Here is a 6,656-nt window from a genome sequence, read left to right on the forward strand (position 1 = left end):
TTGGATGGCCTTCATCTATGGAACTCGAAGGGGTTTATTACTTTACTTTTACTACACGTTTCCCTGTCGGAGCCCTTGTATTATTGGGCACACAGGTTTCTCCATGGAAGCTATTTTTTACCCATTATCATTCACTTCACCATTCTTCTCCTGTTCCCCATCCTTTTACCGGTAAAAACAACTCACCTGAAGTTACCACATTTTTATTTGATATCATGCGTGTGTATACTGAGTTTCGAAACTTCTGGTGGTGCAGCTGGTCATGGAACGTTTTTAGAACACCTTATACTATGTACCGTGATCGGGCGGGATCGATTCTGATGGGGTACGGATCGATAACGATGATCTACGGCTACATTTCGGTGTTTGACTTCCTGAGATGCTTGGGGCATTCCAATGTTGAAGTTGTTCCACATGAAATGTTCAACAAATTGCCTCTCCTCAGATACTTGCTCTATACCCCAACGTAAGCGATGACCCATGCAATTCATGTGAACTTTGCTTTGCCTACTGGTTTCTTTCCTGTTCTTGCTTCTTATCTCCTAGATAGCACACAACTCCATTTTTAGACCTGGAAATTAGAGATGTTCATTTAAGTCCTGTGTTTTAGCCCACGTTTTGTGAAAGAAGAATTTATGAGTGACAGATAGAGATGAAGTTTGATAGAACTTGCAAGTTCCAATTGATTGAAATGGAAAGCTCATTTTGGAGTTTTCCTCTTGGGAGTAAGTTTAGTTCCAATGGAGTTAATTACATTACGGATGGTTTTTTAATAGTATGCGGTGATTATAAAGTAATATATGTTCAGAATCTTCTTTAATCATTAACAATGAATACATACACTGAAGACAGTTGTTTGAATTCGAGTTCACTAAGGAAAATAACAATATATTTTATTACTGAGATCACTCAACGAGTTTCGTTGGATATATTTTTTTTGGTAGTCTGAGTTATTATTTATCCATAATCTTTTTAATAACGAACAACGAACACATACTCTGTAGATACAGTTGTTGAAATTTGAGTTCTTTAAGGAGAATAAAAATCTATTTTACCACTAAAATCAATCAATAAGTTTTGTTGGGTGTATTTATTTGGTTCAATTTTTTTTTAATTATTGATAACGAATATATACCTTATAATCACAATTGCAAGACCCAATCTTTTTAAAGAAAATAACACTTATTTACCATTAATATCACTCGATGAATTCTATACATGTATTAAATCTTTCATATTAATTTTGTCAGGTACCATAGCTTGCACCACACCGAGATGGGGACCATTCATGCCATTGTTTGATGCCATGGGGAATACACTCAACCGCAATTCATGGCAGCTACTCAAGAAAATCAGTTCGGATTCAGCAAAGAACGGTAGGGTACCGGATTTCGTGATCCTAGCACACGGCGTCGACATAACATCGGCGATGCATGCCCCGTTCGTCTTCCAATCGTTCTCGGCCTTACCGTTCACGACGAGAATCGTTCTATTGCCTCTTTGGTATCTCGCATTCGTGATCATGCTAGCGATGTGGGGTTGGTCTAAGGGCTTCCTCGTCTTCTTCTACAATCTTAGAGGCCATTTGCACCCGACGTAGGTAGTTTCTAGAGTCGGCTTTCAGGTTCGAGTTTGTGTTTGAAATTAAAAGGAATTTGGCCGAACTTTAATATATGGGACAGGCGATTAAATGACCTAGGGCATAACCATTTTTTTGCAGTATTTCTTGCCGTTTGCAAAGGAAGGTATCAACAAGCACATAGAGAAGGTCATTCTAAGGGCTGATAGGATAGGGGTGAAGGTCATCAGCCTTGCTGCATTAAATAAGGTCTGTATTTTTCTTTATTTAAATATGTATACTTCTCTCTTTTACTAAATCATCCTCTAATTTAGGATAAATTGCAAAATTCAGCACTCAATTTTTTTCTCTTATTTTGGTCATTCAAATTTAAAAAATTTAATTTACTCGTTAAACTTTCAATTTATTCATATTCTAATCATTTGGATGTTAAATTATAAGTAGAATGGTGACATGACAACCACATATGTTGATATGGGCTATTTTTTATTGACATAGGCTATTTTTTATTGACATGAAATTCATGTGTTTTCCACATCATTTTCCTTTTTTCACTTTTATCTTCTTCTTTCAAAGATGAAAATTTTACAATTTCATCCCCGTTTCACACCGATGATATAAGTATCATTCTAAAGAGTCTTCTCCGATCACTCTAGATACCGAAAAACTCGTCTCGTTGTATTCAATAACTCTATCAATTTAGATTTTATCTAAATCTTTTAAACTCATAAAATTCAACCTTAAACCCAAAACTTATGAAATCATAAATCATTCTAATCTATAATATCCACCATTTGATCAATGCAAGATCAAGATATATAGTTCGCTTTCCTTCTTCTATCATCAAGAAACCAAAACTAATTCAAAACTATGGGGTTTCACAAAAAAATGAAAAACTTATGGGGACATTTCATAATTTTTAAAAGAAAAAATGACTAGAGATATCGTCTAGGGACCAAAATATGAGCAAATAGATAATTTAATAAGTAAATTTATAATTTACCCACTATTTTTGTTGGAAAAACGAAGAATATGTCAAATTTATACTGGTGGTTGGGAGAAATAAATCAAACCCATGTCCTCCATTAAGAACCCTTGTGGGCCTTTCCCTTGGCTACTTAATTTCTCAACACATGTTCCTGCTGGAATTCTAAAACATTCAATTCAAAACAATGCCGGTGATGCGTGCAGAATGAAGCTCTTAATGGAGGAGGAACACTCTTCGTCGAGAAGCATCCGGATCTTAAAGTGAGAGTCGTCCATGGGAATACCTTGACGGCTGCTGTGATTCTGAACGAGATTCCGAAGCATGTGGACCAAGTGTTTTTAACAGGAGCCACTTCCAAGCTCGGCAGAGCCATTGCCCTTTACCTTTGTCGGAGGCGAGTTCGTGTTCTTGTGAGTCTTCTAACCACGTTGCATCCTATATTTCTGGCGGAGCTAATGGAAATCGATTGCTTATGGATTTGGACATGATTGTGCAGAAGTTGACCGATAGGTTCCAGAAAATACAAAGAGAAGCGCCGGTGGATTGCCAGAGGTACCTTGTCCAGGTGACCAAGTACCAGGCTGCTCAGGATTGCAAGGTATGATATGCAAACGCCAATCTCAACTCATTAACTTTGTGAAATTTAACTCATTGAAACACCGTAACGTTTTGATTAGGTAGTCACTTTGATCTATAATTTTATTAAAGCAATTTGACCCCAAAGTCTCCTACCCTCCGTAGATGAAAATCGTTTAGTCAATGAAACATTAACGTTTCAAAATAGGAATTTTTTTATCATAAAATAAAAAGAATAAAAGTCAAAATAAATATATTTAATCACACATTAAGATTTTGTTGTTGTTTAAGATGAAACATTAGGGTCAAAATATTTTAAGATTAAGAATAAGGATCAAATCGACTATATAATAGTATTATTGTTGTTTATGTAATAGACATTGATCGTGGGGAAGTGGATAACTCCGAGGGAACAAAGCTGGGCTCCATCGGGTACGCATTTTCATCAATTTGTGGTGCCACCCATTTTGGCATTCAGAAGAGACTGCACCTATGGTGACCTGGCCGCCATGAGATTGCCCCATGATGTTCAAGGGCTTGGAAGCTGTGGGGTGACCCACCTTCTCTTTAATCATCTACTCTTTTTAATCAGACATACAATTAAAGACAGATACAAGATTTTATGTTACAGTATATCTTCCTATGTAATAGGATGCGACCAAAACCAAACTCATTTAATCCATTTTGTATGAAACATGATTACTGACAGTACACGATGGAAAGAGGAGTGGTGCATGCATGCCATGCAGGAGGCGTGGTTCATCAGCTAGAAGGCTGGACCCATCACGAAGTCGGGGCGATTGATGTCGATAGGATCGATCTTGTGTGGGAAGCAGCTATGAAGCAAGGGTTAAGGCCAGTGTCAAGTGCCTAAACAAGCAAAAATAGAATGACACGAAAGAAGCGAGAAAGCAAAGAAAATGAAAACATTAATGTTAATGCCAATTTTTCTTAGGATTCTCATGAAAATGTTGAAGTTTGATATCAAGGGAAAACAACAAATTAGTGTCATCCTTTGATTTGTTTACACTTCGATGTATACATTCGTCTTTCTTATTTAAACTCCTTTACGTGATGTTATGTAGTGCCTTAAAAATGTAAGAGACATTAATTCCACATTAAAAAAGAAAAAGAAATTTCTAGAATTTATAAGAGGTGATGTTGTATATCTTATCAGATTTTTTTTTTGGAAAAAAAAAAGTAACGACCAATGATATCTGATATCAAAACGAATCGTGACGAAAATGAGTGAGAAAAACGTTTCGCTTTGAAGAGACACATCAGAAAGAAAAACATGGATATCTTAGAAATTGAGGGTGATTATTGGTAGGCTCGTCCCAAAAGATGTACACGCTCTGTGCTACTTTTTAAAATGAAATCTCTAAAATATTTTATAATAAGGATTAATTTATTAAATTTGTAATTATGAGGGATCTACAAGGTCTTTTTATTGAATTCATCATGGAAAACGATTAAAGATATTATTAAATATCTTCATTTGTAACTTTCTTTATCATTTTTTCAAGAATTAAACGTAAAGTTTATTTCTTTTTAGAACAAAATTATCATTAGGGCACAAAGATCGTACATGAATAGGTCTCACTGGCATTCATGTACGATAACTCTTAAAATTTATAGTCATGTCACATGTGACTCTTTATCTAATGAAGTAAGGTTTGAAAATAAAAGTTTGTAGAGAAAAACCGTCATGTGTCATATAATCCCATTGAATTCATGTCATAGTCGGTCATCTACTTGCGTAACTTTGTCAAATTATCTCAACAAACTCTTCACCAACTCACATGAATTTAGGTACTGAATTATAATTAGTTCATACTAACAACATCTTTAAACTAATAAGCAATTAATGCCTCGAGGACTATTAATTAAAATATTAAATCTCGAGTTCAAGTTTTTATATACGAAAAATCTTTATTAGGTGACTCAAGATAAAGCTCTAGGAAACGGAAAAAAAACATGTTTTATGGCGTATTTTATTACATACTTTAACCAAAACTGACAAACATTCGTATTTTCTTATGACAAGAGAGAGCTCACTTATCAACTAACCAAATCAATTTACTCAAAAGCCTATTGTCATGCCTCGAGTGATCCGAGATTGCATTATTAATTGCACAATTTTGAAAATTTGCGACTTTATAATCGTTAAACGAAATTAGAGTTTGAAATTTTAAAAAATATTTTGTGTATTGTTATAGTGTATGTGAATTTTCATTGATCGACTCTTGTATCATAATTCATAATACTATAGGAAATAATATTCTTTTTGTACATATTAAATATTTTAATAAATATTATTTTTTGGAGTACTTTAACTCTTCACGTTTACTTTTTTTTTTTATCAAAATGACATGATATTTCTATTATGTGCTAAACTAATGGAATGACATGTGTCACGACATTGATGATGACGATGTGGCATGTGCCATGACACCCAGGGTGATAATTTGATACGTGACATGTCACCTAAGTTAATGATATGTCGTTTAACCCAAAAACAATTAAATACATATAAAAATGATACGTCAGCAATGTACGTTGATTGTTAATTAATTGATGGTTTTCATCTAACATGAGTCATCTTAATTAAAAATTAAATCATTAAAAAATAAATTTTTAAAAAGGTAAAAACTAAAGTGAACATACAAATAAATTGTGGGTACTAATTTTACACATTAAACTTTATCAAGCATGAGGCAGCAATTTATTATAGTTGGTGAAGTGAAAACGTCGATAAAGAAAGTGGGTGAGACCATTAGCTGTAAATATGCCTGTATTAAATGATTTCATAGTACTGGGGCATCCTTTCTCCTAAAATGGGTGTCGGTGTTTCACTTTTTAGACGCCTCCTAAAAGCAAGTACCAGACAGAATCCATATACCAAAAGGTAAAAGAATCCACAATTTGACCCCCTTTCCATGTAAACCCCTTAACGATGGGAAAGTATAAGATACTGCATCTTAATATACGATTAAGAAAAATATGTTATCGAAAATATTATTATTTTTTAATATTTTTAGTAAAATATTATTTTTTTTACCGAAATTTAGATAGTGAAATTAACATTTTCGGTAAAATAAATAACATTTTAGGTAGCATTTAACCGAAAATATTAAAAAAATAATATTTCTTGTAGTGTCTTTCTTTAGTCGTATATTAAGCTGCCATACGACAAAACTACCTTTAATGATTCGGACTTATCTATTGATTTTAGTGGGGAAAAGTGAATGTTAATGATTTTTTTAAATGTTAGATTCAGGTAATTATTTTTACAAGGGTAAAATATATGTATATTTCTAATAATTAATTTTTTAAAATAAATGGGGTAAAGTACACAAATGACCCCTCGACTATAGAATGTTGTTTTATTAAGTTTTTCTGACTACTAAAAGTTACAAAATGACCTCTTGGCTATATGATGTTGCTTTTTTAAGTCCCTGACTATTCATTGTGTTCCAAACTCTTCATTTTCCGTTAAAAAATTGATGAAAG

The 6,656-nt window shown here is 33.6% G+C and overlaps 1 pseudogene; it reads left to right on the top strand.

The window, feature by feature from the left end:
- Positions 1-277: 277 nt before the first annotated feature.
- Positions 278-4,028, top strand: LOC120212044 (annotated as a pseudogene).
- Positions 4,029-6,656: the final 2,628 nt, after the last annotated feature.

This window comes from Hibiscus syriacus, unplaced genomic scaffold, assembly GCF_006381635.1.
Source record: "Hibiscus syriacus cultivar Baekdansim isolate YM2019G1 unplaced genomic scaffold, ASM638163v2 tig00109991_pilon, whole genome shotgun sequence".
Classification (NCBI taxonomy): domain Eukaryota; kingdom Viridiplantae; phylum Streptophyta; class Magnoliopsida; order Malvales; family Malvaceae; genus Hibiscus; species Hibiscus syriacus.